This window comes from Paroedura picta, chromosome 3 (assembly GCF_049243985.1).
Source record: "Paroedura picta isolate Pp20150507F chromosome 3, Ppicta_v3.0, whole genome shotgun sequence".
In the NCBI taxonomy this organism is placed as follows: Eukaryota; Metazoa; Chordata; class Lepidosauria; order Squamata; family Gekkonidae; genus Paroedura; species Paroedura picta.
The window spans coordinates 113,662,022-113,682,276 of NC_135371.1; positions in this window are offsets into that span (position 1 = coordinate 113,662,022).

Below are 20,255 nucleotides of genomic sequence, written 5' to 3' on the forward strand. Positions count from 1 at the left end.
GGTCAAGAGTGACTTCCCAATATAGGGATCAATTGACTGCTATCTCTATTTCCTTTCTCCGTTATCAGACTATTGAAAGAGGAGAATTGTGCATCTTCTCTTTCTTAGTTGGAATTTTGAAAAGGACAAAAATCTGCATGTATTCTCAAGAGTACTGCCATAAAAATTTTCCTAAATCAAAGTTTGCCATTTCCTGTTTGGGTTTGACATTTGAGGAATCTTGAGGAATACAAAAAGTTTTGAAAGAGACGTGATTTTCTTCAGAAGCTTCTTGTTGTTGTTAGGTGCGAAGTCATGTCTGACCCATCATGACCCCAAGGACAATGATCCTCCAGGCCTTCCTGTCCTCTACCATTCCACGGAGTCCATTTAAGCTCACACCGACTGCTTCACTGACTCTATCCAGCCAGCACATTCTCTGTCGTCCCCTTCTTCTTTTGCCCTCGATTGCTCCCAGCATTAGGCTCTTCTCCAGGGAGTCCTTCCTTCTCATGAGGTAGCCAAAATATTTGAGTTTCATCTTCAGGATCTGGCCTTCTAAGGAACAGTCAGGGCTGATCTCCTCTAGGACTGACCGGTTTGTTTGCCTTGCGGTCCAAGGGACTCGCAAGAGTTTTCTCCAGGGTGTTGGCAGGGTGATGTCTCTGCTTTTTAGGATGCTGTCTAGATTTGCCATAGCTTTCCTCCCCAGGAGCAAGCGTCTTTTAATTTCTTTGCTGCAGTCCCCATCTGCAGTGATCTTGGAGCCCAGGAAAATAAAATCTGTCAATATCTCCATTTCTTCCCCATCTATTTGCCAGGAATTGAGAGGGCCGGATGCCATGATCTTTGTTTTCTTGATGTTGAGTTTCAAGCCAACTTTTGCACTCTCCTCCTTCACCTGCATCAACAGGCTCTTTAGTTTCTCTTCACTTTCTGCCATTAGAGTGATATCATCTGCATATCTGGGGTTGTTGATATTTCTCCTTACAATCTTGATCCCAATTTGTGACTCCTCTAATCCTGCCTTTCTCATGATGTGCTCCGCATACAAGTTAAATAGGCAAGGCGACAGTATACAGCCTTGCCGAACTCCTTTCTCAATTTTGAACCAATCAGTGATTCCATGTTCAGTTCTCACTGTTGCTTCTTGACCTGCATCTAAGTTTCTCAAGAGACAAATAAGATGCTCTGGTATTCCCATCTCTTTAAGAACTTGCCACAATTTGTTGTGCTCCACACAATCAAAGGCTTTAGCATAGTCAATGAAGCAGAAGTAGATGTTCTTCTGGAACTCCCTAGCGTTCTCCATGATCCAGCGTATGTTGGCAATTTGATCTCTTGTTCCTCTGCCTCTTCGAAATCCTGCCTGTACTTCTGGAAGTTCTCGGTCCACATATTGCTGGAGCCTAGCTTGTAGGATTTTGAGCATAACTTTGCTAGCATGTGAAATGAGTGCAATGGTGCGGTAGTTTGAACATTCTTTGATATTGCCCTTCTTTGGGATTGGAATGTAAACTGACCTTTTCCAATCCTGTGGCCATTGTTGAGTTTTCCAAATTTGCTGGCATATTGAGTGTAGCACTTTTACTGCATCGTCTTTTAAGATTTTGAATAGTTCAACTGAAATGCTGTCACCACCACTAGCTTTATTGTTGCTCAGACTTCCTAAGGCCCATTTAACTTCACATTACAGGATGTCTGGCTCCAGGTCAGTAACTACCCAATTGTGGTTATCAGGAATGTTAAGCTCGCTCTTGTATCGTTCTTCTGTATAATTTTGCCACCTTTTTAAAATCTCTTCTGCTTCTGTGAGGTCCCTACCATTTTGGTCCCTTATCATCCTCATCTTTGCATGAAACGTTCTCTTCATATCTCCAATTTTGTTGAAAAGATCTCTGGTCCTCCCCATTCTATTGTTTTCTTCTATTTGTTTGCACTTAATTAAGAAGGCATTCTTATCTCTTCTAGCTTTTCTCTGGAATTGGGTTTATCTTTCTCTTTCTCCCTTGCCTTTCACTTCCCTTCTCTCCTTAGTTATTTGTAAAGCTTCCTCAGATAGCCATTTTGATTTCTTGCATTTCTTTTTCCTTGGAATGGTTTTAGTTGCTACCTCTTGTACAATGTTGCGAACCTCCATCCATAGTTCTTCAGGCCCTCTGTCTATCAGATCTAATTCCTTAAATCTATTTGTCACCTCTACTGTATATTCGTTGGGAATATGATTTAGTTCATACCTGAGTGGCCTAGTGCTTTTCCCTACTTTCTTCAATTTAAGCCTAAATTTTGCAACAAGAACTTAATGATCTGAACCACAATCAGCTCCTGGTCTTGTTTTTATTGACTGGATAGAACTTCTCCATCTTTGGCTGCAGAGCACATAGTCAATCTGATTTCTGTGTTGACCGTCTGGTGATGTCCATATGTAGAGTCATCTCTTGGGTTGTTGGAAAAGAGTGTTTGCTATGACCATTGTATTCTCTTGACAAAATTCTACCAGCCTGTGCCCTGCTTCATTTTCTACTCCAAGGCCAAACTTGCCTGTTATCCCGGTTATCTTTTGGCTTCCTACTTTAGCATTCCAATCCCCCATGATGATAAGCACATCATTTTTTGGCGTTGCTTCTAGAAGGTGTTGTAGGGCTTCATAGCCAACTTCATCCTCTTCAGCAGCAGTGGTTGGGGCATAGACCTGGATTACTGTGATGTTGAATGGTTTGCCTTGGATTCGAACTGAGATCATTCTGTCATTTTGGGGATTGTATCCCAAGACTGCTTTTCCTACTCTCTTATTGATTATGAAGGCTACTCCATTTCTTCTGCGAGATTCTTGTCCACAGTAGTATACCTGATGGTCATCTGAATTAAATTCACCCATTCCTGTCCATTTTAGTTCACTGATTCCTAAAATGTCGATGGTCAGTCTTGTCATCTCTTGTTTAACCACGTCCAGCTTGCCTTGATTCATGGATCTGATGTTCCAGGTTCCTATGGAATAAAAATCTTTACAGCATCGGACTGTCTTTTCGCCACCAGTTACTTCCACAACTGAGCATCCTTTCATCTTTGGCCCAGTCGCTTCATTCATTCTGCACTACTCGTACTAGCTGTCTGCTCATCCCTAGTAGCATATTGGACATCTTCTGACCTGAGGGGCTCATCTTCCGGCGTCATATCGTTTTGCCTTTTGAACTTGTCTATTGGGTTTTTATGGCAAAGATACTGGAGTGGTTTGCCATTTCCTTCTCCAGTGGATCACCTTTTGTCAGAGCTCTCAGCTATGACCTGTCCGTCTTGGGTAGCCCTGCACGGCATACCTCATAGCTTCACTGAGCTACGCAAGCCCCCTTGCCACGGCAAGGCCGCGATCCTTGAAGGGGGTACTGGCTATTACAGAATCTATTTCTCAGTCATCATAAATATACCCTGAGCTTGGATGCAGAGAGGGGTGGTTAACAAACTGAATCAATAAATAGATACATTATTAATAATTAATTAATGGGATAAATTGATAACTGATACTGTACATTTGTACTAGAATAAGATCAAAAAGAATGTTTGAACGATAGTAAAGGATAGGTAAATGCCATCTTATCACTTGGGTTAATGGACTGTTCAAGAAGACATATTGATTCCTTGTCCCTGCAATTAACTTTTTTGAGGTTTCTTCCCCCTTCTTCTTTACATGTTATAAGCCTTCCCCCTCCTACCCACAATAGCATTATATTTGTTTGCAACAATGCATTATTTTTAACATTGTTTTATTATCTTAATATTTTTATGTAGCAATACTCTTGTATTTTTTTTCATGACATATTTATTAACTTCTATCATTGATTGTTGCAGTTTCTGCAGATGTGTTATTTATATGGGTCAGTTGACTGAATAAACATACTGAGGGCCATTTCGCACGGCTTCAAAATAGCACAATGGTTGCTAATTGAAAACGCTACTAATTTGGAATAACCCACGACGTCGTAGACAATCTGCAACACTCCTGAAACCGACCCGCAAAAAGCGCTTCGTTGTAGCGCTTTCAGGGGAATCCCCAAAAGTGGATTCACCCTCCGGAAAGCGATACACTCCTGCAACCAATCTGCAACAATAGCGATAAAGACCTGTGCGTTAACATTGTTGCGGTTTCTTCAAAGTCCCTCCTCCTGAGCCTGTCCTCCAAACTTCCGGCGAAGCGATCGCCATTTTTTTTTCCCCGAGCGAGTGGAGATCAACGCACCGGCGAGCCTCCGTTTAGCCAGTGAGGCTTCCCAGGCTGCAGTCCCTCCTCAGAGCTGTTTACAGTCACTAAGCACAAGAAGCCCGCAGAAGCCCGTTTGCTGATGTATTTTCCCTTTATTTTTCACACTGTTTTGGCTGAAAATCATGCCCATGAGGGGGGGGGAGGGGAGATTTTTTTTCCCCACTCGGAGGCAGCATGGCCACGATCAAATGACAGCTCAAACAGAGGCTTCCCGGCTTCAGTCCCTCCCCTTCAGTCACTAAGCACACACATTTCACACATTCCATTCAGCCGAAAATCGGGCCCGTTAGAGGGGTGGGGATATTTTTTTTTCACTCTGAGGCAGCGTGTTAACGATCAAACGATCAAACGACAGCTCAAACACCCCAGGCAGCTGGATGGGCCTCTCCGTTGCAACGAATCTACCCAGATTCGTTACAATGGGTCTGTTTTTTTTTTAAACCTTCCTTAAAGGGAAAGGGGCTGTTTGGGAGCATGCTAACGGCTGCCCATTGGCTGCTTGACGGCCAGGGGCGGGACGAGCTTGGCAATAGCGCTTCCTTTCTAGCGATTTCTGCCGAGACCGGAAGCCTGTGGGAAACGCTAAAAAACGCAACTGATTCCACTACAAAGGCAGGTATGCATAACGACGAATTCCACTATTTTAAATGGCGATTTTTCATTCAGTGACCAATTTGCAACAAAGATCCCCGTGCAAAAAGGCCCTGACTGATAACTGATACATTTTCAAGAGAAGCCTGATTACTCCAGTTTGGCTAAGGGCATGGAAATGAAGCAAGGTCAGCCATGGTTCAGAATTGGATTGGAAACTACCAAGGAATACTGAGTCTGTCATGTGGGGGAAGTCAAGGAGTCAACCCCCTCTGCTCATCTCTTGTCTGGAACATCTGTGGACTAGGTCACCATCAACTGGTTGCAAGCAACTACAAGCCATATGATTCTTTTTAAACCCTGACCTAACAAGCCTGCTGTCCATTGCAGTTTCTTTGCCACAAGATATGTGTCTAACATGGTGCATCTTTTTGCCCATTTTGTTTCACGTAAGAGCTTTCTCCACCGCCATCCTACCGCACTGGTAACAGCAGCATTTGATTCAGCAATACTGACCCCTGCTGCTGTCCCAGCAAAAGAAACTGGGTCACCTCGAGCTGCAAAGCAGGCATTGAGATTTCTCAGTGTTGCTGATGCAGTGCCTTATAGAATCAAGATTTTAAAAGACAAAAGAAGGGTTAATGTATTGGATCACAGATACTGCAGTGAATGTAATTGTTTGACTTTTATACCATTATGCCCTCATAAAGCATGCTGTATCTTTGCTAACAAGACTGCCATTCATTTTTTCAATAATTCCAGCACAGGGGTATTAGGGTCTGTGAACTGACAATTGATTTACCACCTGGAAAATTATTCTTTATTGATTTATATTACATTGAGTTGACTACAAGCCTATAGCAGTCCTAATCAGAAAGAAAACACTAAAGTTAGTGTCATTCTTATTTAGTCAGGCAATTACAAGAGAGAATTGCTTTAGTACCTCTAGGTGACTTCTACACATTATTCAATTATGAATTTCAGTAATCCATGAATTATAATACATAAAAGAGAGTGAGATCAGGGTAATTAATTCTGGGTAATATGAACGGTGTCGTTTGTGCTAGCAAGTCTTTTAAATGTCAGCTCAGGGCTCTGTAAGGAGGCATTCTCTCTAAAACAGACTTAATATTAATGGAAGTGCTTGGCTTCTATAGACTGCAGAAACAATGGCTTGGTTCCAAAGACTTGTGCTGACTAAATACAGTCTTCTTCTAGTAGATGAATGCTTCCACCAGCAGACTGTTATATGTGTTTGTCTGTGCCTGTGCATGCTATAGAACCACCCACAATGCATATATTATTTTCTTTAATATTCCCCTAACCATAGATTAAGTCCATGCTCATCTTCACATCAACATGAAAAACAAAAGGGGCAAAAATCTATTTGAATTTATCTTCAATTTTTTGATGCATAAGACACCTCTTCATCGCATTGGGTTGGATCCAATGGATGAATGCCTCTAATTTAAGGGTGGTGGGCAATTTCCACCATTTCCCTGCTCCCACTGTAGATTTACAATTCTACTCTCATGCCAATCCTAGGGGCTCCTTACCCTCTAGGAGTACGATGGGGGATTTGGGCTGAAAGAAGAATGGAAGGCAAGAAAGTTGTACTTCACTGATAGAAACCCTTTCTGTCAGCTGGGAATTACAGCAGGATCCAAGCAATTGACTACGGCAACCACTGAAGCTTTGGCATACTGATAAAGATGATGATAATACTAAGGGAAAATGTATCTTTTGTGTAATACACTTCCATCCAGTGTCACCATACATTTCCATCCAGGTTAGCTCCTCCATAGCTGCTAGTGCAGAATATTTTGCAAAGCATTTCCATGCATTTCTTCATTACTTTGTGATGTTCCAAACCTTTGTGATTGTTTATGAAAGCTGAACTAAAGCACCGCATCATCACTCCTATATATTCATTGATTCTTCTCCACCTATCTTAGGGAAACATATAACATTATTGGATTTATAGGCCATGTTTTAATATGTTAGTTAGTTGCTCTGCTTTTGAAAGAGGGGTTTTTCCTAAAGTAAGTACAGGCAATGCAATGGTAAATCCAGCAACTCCATGAACACCACATGCACTATAGTAGGGCAATATCTTTGAACCCAAGCATCAAGATAAAGACTTTTGGAGAAAACTCAGACAAAGGAAAAGTCTTCTGTGAATATCTCTTTGCCACAAGAAGCCAATCAGGATGAATGGATTAAAAGTAGACTATGCTACAGGAGAGCCTCTTGTGGCGCAGAGTGGTAAGGCAGCGATATGCTGTCTGGAGCTGTCTGCCCATGAGGTTGGGAGTTCGATCCCAGCAGCCAGCTCAAGGTTGACTCAGCCTTCCATCCTTCCGAGGTCGGTAAAATGAGTACCCAGCTTGCTGGGGGGTAAACGGTAATGACTGGGGAAGGCACTGGCAAACCACCCCGTATTGAGTCTGCCATGAAAACGCTAGAGGGCGTCACCCCAAGGGTCAGACATGACTCGGTGCTTGCACAGGGGATACCTTTACCTTTATGCTACAGGAATTCTGCCCCCTAACATCTGTCCCTGGCATATGCTCTAATCAGAGGAAGCAGAGTGGTTCAAAGGTTTTTGCACTTTAACAAGAGCAGGAAAAAGCTGTGACAGTGTATGAATTAGCCAAGCTTATTTTAGTATTAAAATCCTTCTTTCACACTTAGAAGTTTTTCCTTAGTGGAGATCTCTGCAGTTTTGTTAGATCTAGTTCTAGAAGACATCAGGTAAAAACCAATGTAAATATAACATTTCATATTTGAAGTGTACGTATTTGGCTTCCAGCTTATTATCAAACTAGTATCAAAGCCCATTTTAAAATGGGCTTTAAAAGGGGCGGCAGGCAGGAGGGCGTGAGAAAGTGGCTGCGGCTCCCTTTGGCCCGCAAAGTGGGGAAAAGGGAGTGGAAAGCCCCCTCCCTACCAGCAGCAACAGGGCTTTGCAACCCGCAGGGAGGCTGCAAACTTCCCCCCCCCCAGCTGCCTCCCAGCAGGAGTGTACCTGTGGGCCACAAAGCCCTCCCTCCTCCTGGGTGACAATAGAGGCCGCAGCCACAAGGCTTCTAGCAGGCAAGGAGAGAGGGTGGGAGCTGGAGGGGGGGCAATCAGGGTGGACCTGGACAGACAGGGCCCTGGACAGTCTCCATTTGAGCCTCCATACCTTCCTTCTGCTGGTTGCCTGCTGGTTGCTCTCTGGTCACTAGCACTTTTTAGGGTGGTAAATCCCCTTTTTGGGATTCCTAGAGAAGCACTTTAAAATGGAGGATGTAGCGAGCAGTCAGTGGGCCAGACACTGAATGTGGGCGACGTCATATGAAGGGGCTGGAATATTCAGCTTGCATTTGACTGGCATGATGTGGAAAGGGTGCGGAAATTTCCTCGGTTTCCCTACCCTCCCACACACACGTAAACAGCAGTGTTGCAACCTACTTCCAGAGGCAAAAAACAACAACACACAATCAAAAAAACCCTTGCTTTAAAATGGTAAAATCCCCCCCCCTTTGTAATAGGAATTGCATTTTTGTTAGGGAAACAACAGAGAGGATCCTGCACAGAAGAGTTCTCTCCACAGAATCATCTCCTTCACAGGGTCTGTTGGGCATATTGACTGTTTTTAATATATATATATATATATATAAAAGGTCTATAAACAATATTTTTGGGTAAAGGTATCCCCTGTGCAAGCACTGAGTCATGTCTGACCCTTGGGGTGACACCCCCTAGCATTTTCATGGCAGACTCAATACGGGGTGGTTTGCCAGTGCCTTCCCCAGTCATTACTGTTTACCCCCCAGCAAGCTGGGTACTCATTTTATCAACCTCGGAAGGATGGAAGGCTGAGTCAACCTTGAGCCGGCTGTTGGGATTGAACTCCCAGCCTCAAGGTCAGAGCTTCAGACAGCATGTCGGCTGTCTCTGCACCACAAGAGGGTAGACAGGGACAATTTTGGTAAGGGCAGGAGGTGGGGTTAGTACTAGAAAATGATGACACCAAAATGACAAAAAGAAAGGGCAGAGTGCCTGGAAAACAAATTTGAATTTGGGAATTCCTCACTTGGAATCTGCAAGTAAAGATCCCAAGGAAAAACTAATCATTGTAAGGGAGGATTTGGAAAATGTGGAATAAGGGGGTTTCTGAATTGGGATCTATTCCTGAGGACCCAAAATTTTGTGAGGAGATTTTTGCATTCTTTGATACTATAAGACTGCCAGTGAGGGGATTTGCCCTTATGCGGAAATGGTCACACATACATCTTGTAGCTTCTGGCTCATTACTCTGAATTCTGCAACCAAAAGGTCCTTATTGGTGTTGTCATGCATGTTTGGCACTCATGATAAAATCTGAGCTATGTTAATTCTCTTCCCTATCCATATCATCAATAGAATGCATTTCACAACAATGACAACACTTCAGGTTGTTTTTTTTAAATATAATGACAGCCTGACTATAACAAGATATGTGGAACACATAACTTGGTCCCTCCCCACTCTCTGTCTCTCACACACACTCACTTACTCACACACACACACTCCTCCCAATTCCACCCTTCCCTCGCACCCCTTATCATTTGTTTCCCTGACTTACTCCCTGGTCCTTTGTTCCTCCCCCAGACCCAGACCCAGTCCGTCCCTTCCCTCCCCCTCCCCCTCTCTTTACCTCTTGTGGCAGTGCTGGCTGGGCCTGCTGCCACACCTCCCTGCCCACAGAAGTTTTGAGGAAGCCACCTATTCCCAGGGAGGATGCATGGCTGCTGCCTCCACCCACAGAGGCTTCGCAGAGGCCACCTGGGTCCATGGAGGCTGTGTGCCTGCTGCCTCAACACACAAAGACTGCATAGTAGCCACCTGGGCCTGCAGAGGCTTTGCAGCTGCCACCACTGCCCACAGAAGCTTCGCGACTGCCACCTCCACCCACAGAGGCTTCCACCCATAGAGCAGGGGTAGTCAACCTGTGTTCCTCCAGATGTCCATGGACTACAATTCCCATGAGCCCCTGCCAGCAAATGCTGGCAGGGGCTCATGGGAATTGTAGTCCATGGACATCTGGAGGAACACAGGTTGACTACCCCTGCCATAGAGGATTTGTGGTGGCTGCCTCCACCCATGGAGGCTTTATGGCCACTGCCCATGGAGGCTTTGCAAATTGCCAGTTTGACCAAAGCCTTGGCCTCCTCTGCCAGCCACCCCCGCCTCTTCTAGCATGCTCCCTGTGGTGGGGCTATGGACATCACATCCATTTCAGGGGGCACACTAGAAGATGTGTTCCACATGAAAAATGCTGAAATTCAGTTGCTCACTGTTCTTTTTTGCTACACCAAATATCACTTTGCTCAAATCTCCATTATTCAATGACTTTTTCATGGAAACCCAGGTATTTGGTCTCTAAAAATAGAAAAGTAAGGATTCTTTTATGTACATGAACAATTTAATGAAATGATATTGAAATTCCTTTTCTATGAAAAGTCATAAATCAATTACTAAAGCAATTTCCTTACCCAGTGTGATTTTATTGTGTTTGACCAGGGAATTTGATAAGCATTAGTTCTTGCTGAGAGCAAAGAGTAGATTTTATTTCAAGCTTGGCTTTTAAGTACTGAGATGCTGCATCAGAATGACATTTGAGTTACATCGGTATTTTTAAATGTATCTATAAGGAGATTTGCATATGAGTTAGGTGGTTCATAGTATGAAATCAGTGGTACACTAGTTCACATTAATGATGATAAACTAGTGGTACACTAGTTCACATTAATAATTAACTAGTTCACATTAATGAGTCTACTCCCAAACAGTTTTGTTCTGTAGTGATAACCCCAGGCCATCAAATGGGGTATAGGCATAAACTGACAAAATGGAAAAACCTTGTAGTTTGGCAAAGAGAACACATCTAGATTGTCAATGTGTGCAAGCAGCATCAAAGTAGGAGCAGCAAATATGGACTGAACAGGGTCAAAGTCACAGGCAGAGAGAAAAACTCGATAGCCAACAAAAATCCAACATGTACAAGAGTCAGCTGAAGGCTCCAATCCTATGTGCATTACCTTGGGAGTAAATCCCATTGAACTCAGTGAAATTTAGTTCAGAGTCAGCATGCATACAATCAAGCTGCAAACGCTAGTGTCAGAAACAAGATAAGATGGAATCTTGAATATAGTCAATGGAACTTAATCATCTTTAAACCCAAATAGTTTGGCAGTAATTGTTCAGTAGGTTAGGGTGCCTTTTTATATTAATGCCAAGTATTATTTCTTTCAGTGAAGAGGAAGCATCAGTAGGACCTTTGCATATAGCTTATTATATATTTCGGCACCACCTCCACCTCATTTCCTTTGAAGGCAATTGTATTTGAGAAAAGTCTGCTTGTCTGTCTGCCCCAATGCTAATTTAATACCAGCTATTTCTCTGATGGATTCATTCTTTGTTTGATCCTATCTTCTTCTTTTTTTATTAACAGCTGAAAAGAGACACCTCATTTCACAAATGATTATCTTCTTATTCATATTGCTTGCTCCATCTCCATGTCTGACAATGGTAAAGTAATGTCTGAAAATTGTATTTATACATTTGTGTATATGGCAGTTCCAAAAGGGAAGCCAGCTGATATTTGATGGCATTTGCCTTTTGTCATTGAAATGTTACCATCCTATCATTCCTTCCATCATTCTGAAATGTAACGTTAACATATATTAAGTCTATGGTTCTTAAAGGATAGTCCTTTTTTCTGCATTTAGCAAAACATCAAACAAAAACTAAAGATAAAACATCCTTAATCCAATAAAACAGTTTCCCAAAAATATCCTCAGAGAAGGCATAGATTCAGTGAGCATCTCAGCAGATGGAATCATTTCTGGTAATTCGTTCATTGGATTTGCTTTCATAAAAAACACACTAAAATGAAATGATAGCATATTGACAAAAATATGATTCATTAATTTTAATTTAAAAATTGCTTGCTGAGATTTACCCCACTACCACCTAGTGTGACAATAGTGAAGGTGCTTCAGAGAAATATTCAGGGCAATTTTCCTGTGTCTATTTTCATGCTGAATTTAATATTCTGGATTCACCCATTAAATTAATAAAAGCTTTATTTGATTGTGGATGTGGTTGATACGGAGTAGATATAGTCAATTATTTGAATCTGAACCAAGCAACACATAACTTCTTTATAATAGCTAAGCCTAGTGATAATTGTTCCAAATTTCCGAATGTTTTAAAAATCCAATGGCATTGAAAATGAAATATCAGCAATAGCATTTAAAGCTGTATCTGTAGATCTCTCAGCAGGAGCAAATTTAAATCTTGTGGTAAACTAAAGTACAATATCAAAAGTACCTCAACAGGGGGAGTTACCAGAAAAAGAATGTTGCTGTTATGGGATCCATACAGCTCCATCCTGTCTACTCTGAATGGCAGTGGAAATCTCAAAGGACTCTAGCAGAAGTCTGTTAGTAGATGAGCTAAGACTGAGAGCATTTCCACACCCTTTAAATATAGTGTAACGCTTGCCTTAAGTAGTCGTTATATTTTGGCCCCTCCACATGATGGCGCCAACATCCAGCATCTGGGCAGTGTCTGGCCAGCTACATCTTCCATTTTAAAGTGCTCATTGGTGAAGCCCAAAAAGTAGATTCACCAACATATGCTGCGCTACCTAATGGTGAGCAGCCAGCAGCCCAGCAGCCAAAGAAAGGTATGGAGGAGCAAATGCACAAGGTGCCTGCCTCATCCCTCCCCTCTTCCTGCCTCCTTCTTCTAGTGGACAAGTGCGCAGGCAATGGCAGAAAGAATTTCCCCCCCAATATATCTCCTTTGAAGAAGCCTCCCCATCAGATCACATGGGGGAACCAGGGGCTTCCTCCATCTCTCTCTCAATAGGCATGGTGAGGAGTTGCAAGCACATGGCAAGAGGCAGCCAGCCAGTGAGAAAATCCCCCAGGCAGGCACCCCTGCCACCCACAGCAAGGGAACTCTGCAGAATAAGTGTGCACGTGTGTGTGTGCTCCTAGGGGAGGGGAGGCAGCACCAGTGAGCCCTCAGTGATAGCATGTATGAGGGGAGAGGCAGCGGCAGCAGAATTGAGGTTTTTTTATTCAAGTGAACTGCCTGGAGCAATGAATAGTCATTCAATCGTACAGGGAAAGGTAAAAAAAAAAATATTATCCCCAAAGTTGTAGCACAAAGCATGCCTCTCTAAGCTCTCCCCCCCATTAGGAATGATATTTATTTTTAAAAGAAGCAAGCATCATCATTACATTACATTACATAAGAGGTGGCAATAAAGAAGCACTAGATGCATAGATGTTTTAACAGAGAACTACTGGTTTAAAAAAAATAGCGGGCATCATGCTCCCTTCAAAACATGGAGAGAGGGGATTGGCTGCCTGGTTTGAATGGCAGGTGGAAGAGAGTCCCGTGTAAATTGTGTTGCTCTCTTTTGCCATTTCCAGCAGCACTTGTGGAGGGGGAGAAACGCGAAATGGTGGCAGAGAACAGTGAGACAGCAAAAAAGGTGAGGAGGGGCTGGGAGGCATGATTATTTGTAGTGTTATACATTAGAGCAGACTATGGCAGTGGTCCCCAACCTTTTTATCATCGGGGACCGGTCAATGCTTGACAATTTTACTGGGGCCTAGGGGTTAGCCTTTTGCCGAGGGACGTTGCCGCTGCGTGAGCCCCTGCTCCACTTGCTTTCCCGCCAGCGCCCCTGACTTTCTGCCACCCACTGGGGGGGTGCTGCCAGAAGCAGCTGCATAGTGCCACGCCGAGGGGGTGCCCCAGCCATGGTGGCCACTGGAGAGCACCAAAGGTCAGCCGGCAGCAGAGTGGCAGGGCAGCCCCTGAGGCAGCAGCCAGGGAGGAGGATGAGGATGAGCCGCAGCCCGGTACTGACTGATTCACGGACCGGTACCAATCCCCGGACCAGGGGTTGGGAACCACTGGACTATGGCATTTGGGAAGAAGGGGTTTTAGCCCCCCTCCCCGGGAAGCCATTTTCCTGATTTGAAATGGTACCAGGGAGCCAAATTTGCTTATTATGGGGAAAGGCATGGATGTAGGCATATGCCAGTTCTCCATATGCACCTTGGTACCAATGTACATTTGTGCACCTGAAAATTAAGTTTCCATTGGAAAATGACCAGCACACATCTGACTGAAAGTCCTAAAGACAAACAACTGGCACAAGACTAACCAGTCAGATGAGAGACCTTGCTCTGTGGCTTAATCCCAGGGTCTTGGATGACTGTTAGCACATCACTAATGACACAATGAGATTACTTCTATTTGTGTCAGAAGTTATGTTATCACAGTGCTAGAAATGTCAATTGGCCCCCAATTTGACACTTCTTATTCTCCTGCTGCTTAGCTGATTAGAGTTAGGGTTAATAACAAGAGGAGGACTGAAGCAGGGAATCTGCTGCCCCTATTCTGGAAACATATTTAGCCTGTAAATACCTTCACTGCTGGTTAAAACCTCGGTCTACAAGAAGGCATTTAATACTTTTAAAAAGAAACTGGACTCTGTAACTTTTTTCTACTGCTGCCATTATGCTACATAAAGGTAGCCCCATGAAGCAATGGTGCCTCATACAGGCCAATTCTGCATGGGCAGAAAAAGCCAGGAGGATGCCCATATGGAAATGGGGCTAATCCCTACTTCCACATGACATCACCATTGGGTTAGCCCCCTCCTGAGATGTTAAGCACTCTGGGGATCAGAGAGGGCAAACAATGTCCTGCTTGGCTCCATGGGAGCAGCACCATGGGGCCGAATGGTTGTTGTTATTTGTTTGTTTGTTTGTTTTTTCCAGGAAGGTTGGATTGTACTCTCACATAATCAAACCTTCCTGCAAAACACACACACACACAAACCCAGGCCGCCCTCCTGCAATACAGAACCATTTCACCATGGCTGTGCCCCCCTGGGGGACTCAGAAAGTAGATGACCAGCTCTGCTGCCAAAATGTGTCCCCCACTGAGACACAAGAAGTGGCAGAGCATGTGTCGCAACTCGAGGATTCTGGTTCAGAGAAGACACCTTCTCTCAGATGAAATTCCAACACAGTTTCATAGATTGTAAAAGGAAAGGCATTCTTTATTGAGAATGTGCACAAAGCAGAGCAGAACGCCCAGAGACAGCAACAGTAGCCATTGATAGAGACAAGGAACTATGATTCTCCCCAGTATTATATAGGCCTGGGGGTTCAGGCAGGAACATTGGTTCACATAGGGGAGGCCTTTGATCTTTTAGGTGTGAACTCCTGAATCATACAGTCTCCTTTCCCAGATTGGGGATAGTTTGCAGCTGGCTGTTTTGTTGCCTCTCTGTGAGCCAAGGACATTGATGGAAAAGACTGAGTTCCCAATGGGAGGGAATGGGCAGATGTGCTTGCTGGTTGTAAATACAGATGAAAGGAAATCAAAGGAGCAGAGGTGGGGGGGGGCGTTGAGGAAGGAGTTAGATTGACCCAACTGAGCCCTAGGTCAACTTTCCAGAGCTGCCCTGGACACGGGATATGACAGCATGCTGCTCCACCGCAGCGCACTGCCAGTGACCTACTGTGTCCACCACCATTCAGAATGGTCCATGCAGAAACCAGCCCGGCAAAGACTGACTATGGAGTCAGTAGGGCCCCTTAACATATCTAGGAAGATTGGCATCAGTAGCTTTCTTTCTCTTGCCTAGGAAAGCCAGGCAGATTTCCATCTAGTTTGAGCTGGATTAGAAGCAAACATTTCTTAACTTCTACTTCCTGCTTGCTCAACTGACATAATAGGAAACCACCCCCTCCTAGCCAAAGATCATTAGAAAGATCATCTATGCAGGCTCCCTCTCCCATGGCAGGCTAACACTCTGATATGCCAGTAAAGCTGTGGCCTTGTTTAAGCAAAACAAAATGTGTGCGTGTCGTACTTAGTCCAACATACCATCCTGCAAGTCAGATATACTCTTTTTAAAATTTCATTTTACTATTTTTATTTTTCAATAAAAATATTTTATTTTCATTTCTGGATTGGTTCTTTGTAAGGGTTTCCCTTGAGGAATCTCAGTCCTGTATGAATTCAGGCAAAGGTCTTGGTTCCTCCTAGATACCTCTTATCTCTCACATTGCTGATCCCCCCAAATTAAGAGCTTTTTGAGTAACAATTATAGATGTTTCTCTTGATGCCACTTATGTATATCATTGTGGCTCTATTTTAATTATTGTTGTTAGGGCTTTAAATCAATGAGATGTAGTTTATTTAGAGAACACATAATTATATTCTGTCACCAGCATCTCAGTTAAAAGGATCAGATAACAGGCACTGGGGAAAGATCTTTGTCTGAGACCCTAATGGATGAACGTTAGTCAGGGTAGCTAAATGCATCAAAAGTGTTAGCACCCGTCCTCACACTGAAGGGTAGTTTATAGACAGATATCCAGAAACATCCTTCCTTAATATTACACCTGCAACACACTGCCTGGCCAAAATTGACATTGGAAGAGATGTCAGATATGCCTGAAGTATAAAAGTGCAGTCTGTCCCCAAATAGGGCATACAACGTGGATGTCAATCCCCAAAGAACAGCTGGACACCAAGTTTGGATTCTGTGGGACTGAAGGAGATGACTCACTCATGCCTTACCTCAAGGGAGATCCATATTTAGGGCATATTCAATACAGTAGACTCTCCAAGAACTGATAGCTGATCGTGTCAATTTCTCAACTGCTCCTTTCCTTCACACCCACATACCTAAATTAGCAATTTCTAACACCTTACCTCACCTTGATAGCTTCCTTCTGGTACTCAAGGGACTTCAAGAAATATTAACACCTATAGTTCTCCTTCAACAGAGTAACTATATTTCCTGGGAATTCATGAAGGTTTCTCTCAGAGCATTGTACTCTCCCAGACTAACCCATCACATGTCTCCTACAGATGTTATCAAACACAGGAAATCTCATCAGCACATCATCTTAGGGGCTAGCACATCAGTATTGACTGTGGTAATATTTTCCCTATAAAATAGAGGACCCAGCACCAATCTTTCTGTGTGTTCTGGGACTCTCCACACATACCAACTTGTATGTGGGCCTGCCTTCTTTTTCCATGTGTGTATTCTGGAGACTTGAATGTGTATTCTTGCATGTAAGTCTTCCTTCTTCTTCTTTCCATGACATGCTGAGTCCATAGACCTCTCTTCATTTTGCAAATGTTAAATATTGTGCTCCCTCAAACGTTATCCCTTTTCACTACGTATTTTCCTTGGACAATCTTTTATGTGAGCTCCATGTGCTTTTGTATGTTTGTTGTAACCTTTTTATTCCCCTTCATAAAAAGCATTCCAGTTTGCTAGCTGACTGGTTAATTTGAGTTTCTCTTCAGGAACAATCCCCATAGACACTGGTGAAGATCCTAAGTTACCCCCTCTCACAATGTCTCCTTAAGTTAAATTCCCAAAACCAATTTTAGGAGACCTCCTATCTGGGTTTGTTTGTTTTAAAGCTTCGTATGTTCACATATGAGTGTTTAAATATGCTATCATGTTTGTGTTCATTTACACATCTGGAGAGTGGGACATGCATCACATAGTGCTCCCCTTTTCATCCACCCTCATCATAAGCTACTCACAAACCTTTTATTCACTCTTTTACAGTCAGAGAAAGAGTGCAACCCCTTTAATTTTACTCTGCAGGTCCATTGCTAGATTTGAACCCTGCCTGTTGGCCCTGCCTCACTCAAGAAGCAGCTGTGTCTCGTGCTTCTCTCTTCTGCCCCTTCCTCTTGCCTCCAGTCTCAGAGCTTTTCCCTTCCCTCAGGGTCCTCTCCGATCCTCCTTAGAGGCTGTCTTTTTATCAGAGTTCTGATAAAGAAAGCAGGGAGGCTGAAGTAATAGAAAAGTAGTGCGGAATCGGAGAAGTGAATCATGACGTAATTAGAGTTGGACAATCATTCATGTATTCATTCATTTAAGCAGCTCCTCAGAAGTATTTATTAGCCAAAATTCATGAGGTCTAATTTATTGTGCTGCAAAATGACATGACTAAACTTCAGGTTAACATGTCCATAACAAAAGCTCCTCTTAAAGCATTTAACATCATTTTTTTCCTGTGATGTATTACTACACAATTAAGTCATTATATAATAAATTTATTAGACTCTTAAAGAACTAATTGCATTACATGTGCATCCTCTTATTTCTGAAATATTTATAGCCTAATTGTTTAATGTCCCAGTGCAATTATAATTAATTTAGTGAACTTATTTACACATGAAAAAAAAAAGATGTTCCACTCTTGCAACTTATGCTGGAAGAAGGGGAGAGCAAATGTATGTGGTGGTTAGAATGTAGACTAGGATCTGGGAGACCTTGTTTTGAATTGTGCTATGCGGGTTTGCTGGCTGACCTTTGTGGCCAGTCAATACACTCTCTGCCTAACTTATTTCACAGGGTTGTGTGAAGGTGTAATGGAGGGCATGAGAGCTATATAAGCTGTTTAGGGTTCCCATCCGGGTTGATAGTAGTATTTTAAAAGATGTATTATTGTGACTGTTTCCAATCATCGATATCCCAGTATCTCCACTGGTTTGGCCCCCAAAATGCCAGATCTTCAATAGAGATTTTGGACTGATAATCCTTTTGAAGAATGCATGACAAAGCATATATATTCCATAGAACTCACAGTCCTCAGAATGACAGCAAAATCCCAGCATTGGGGCCGTTCTAAGCAGGAAGAATGAAAAGACATAAATACAGCCCTGTTTGGTGATATAGTGGCAGTCCATAGTTCCTGTACCATTCTCAAAACAATCTTGAATGGCGGGGGGGGCTGAACAGGACTGCCTCCCCTGGTGACAACCTACGATCTCTGTGGCTTGCATTAATGGAGCAAATCCTTTCATCACATGAAGCTAAATTATGTATGCATTTCCAAGTTACCATGAATGAATAGATTCAGCCATGCCTTTCAGAAGCACAGACATTATTAGCAGTGGCAGGCCATGATGTGCACACTCAGCACAACTCACTGATGTCCTGCATCATTTCCCAAGACTAAAACTTCAAGTCCTGCCTCATAGCCATAATCTCCAGAGTGAAGAGTGCTTTACCACAGATCTCTTGCTAAACTGAGTTAGTCTCACTTACACCCTGTTTGAAAGTATTCACTCACATCGTGTACTCCTTAGCCAAGAGCCTTGGAGGTCCTGCTCTGAATTCTGTCCCCCCACAATCAAGTGATGGATGGACAGAGTGTGCATAGACAACCAAGCTGTATTCCAGGGACTGTACGGTAAACAAGCTGCAAAATAGATTCCTTTGGAACAACTAGATGATCTATGTATTACCCTCAATATGGTGTACTGCCCATTAAAATGCAACTTGATTATTCATACACTACTGCAGGGTTTCTCAACCACAGTACTACAAAGTCCCTTCAATGGTACTGCTGCAGAAGGGTTTTCAAAATGGCAGCTTGAGAGGGACCTCCCATCCTATGACTGCCATTTCTAGTTCTAAGAGAAGAGAAAATAAAACATTTTAATTTTTAAAAAATATTTCTACCCTTAGTTGGGCAGGTTGATCCACTCCTTCCCAAAGTGGCCAATGATGGACCTGAAGGGGGTGGGAAGGGGAGAGGCCCTGGCCATTTAAACCTTTGCTGGCTGAGGTTTCTCTCACTTCGAGGGGGGTATGGCAGAGAGGTGTGGCCAGCTGATATCACTTCCTGATACCTCAAAGCCTGAAAAAATATTTCAGTGGTATCTCCACAGTTAAAAGATTGAAAAATGCTGTACTACTGTAATGGGCGTAAATTTTTTCATCCATCAAGGAATGAGCTAGCAGTGGGATATGGCATTAGGTGTGGACTCCCTTCGCTACAAAAAGGACAGGATCATATTCAATTTTGGTTATTAAAAAAACGTCTAGTTAATTTTAAAAGGATAATGTACCAGGATTTTTTTAAAAACAGAAACTGGTCAACAAGCACCCTGTGGTCAAATATATTTTAAGGATGTTTGAAGTACAAAGATATTGCTTCTAGAATCCACCGTCTTTCTTCATACATTTATATCCCATGGGTTGAATACAGAGCATAGCCTTTTACTTTATATCACTGCCATCTTGTGAAATAGAAGCCTCTTCCCACTGGAAAATCTTGGTAGTTTCTGATTGATTTCCCTGCCTCCTCTACTTTGGGGTTTTGCTGAGATTGCACCACTTCAGGCTTCCTTTGAGAAATAGGAGATTTCTCTTTCCAGAACTGCAGGCTTCTAATTTGACAAACACAAATATTACCCCATAAAGAACAATGAAATGCCATACAGCAGAACACAGAACCTATAACAGAGACAAATGTATTTCATTTAATCTCTTATCTCCTTTAAAAGCCTCAAGAACATATTCCAGTTTCAT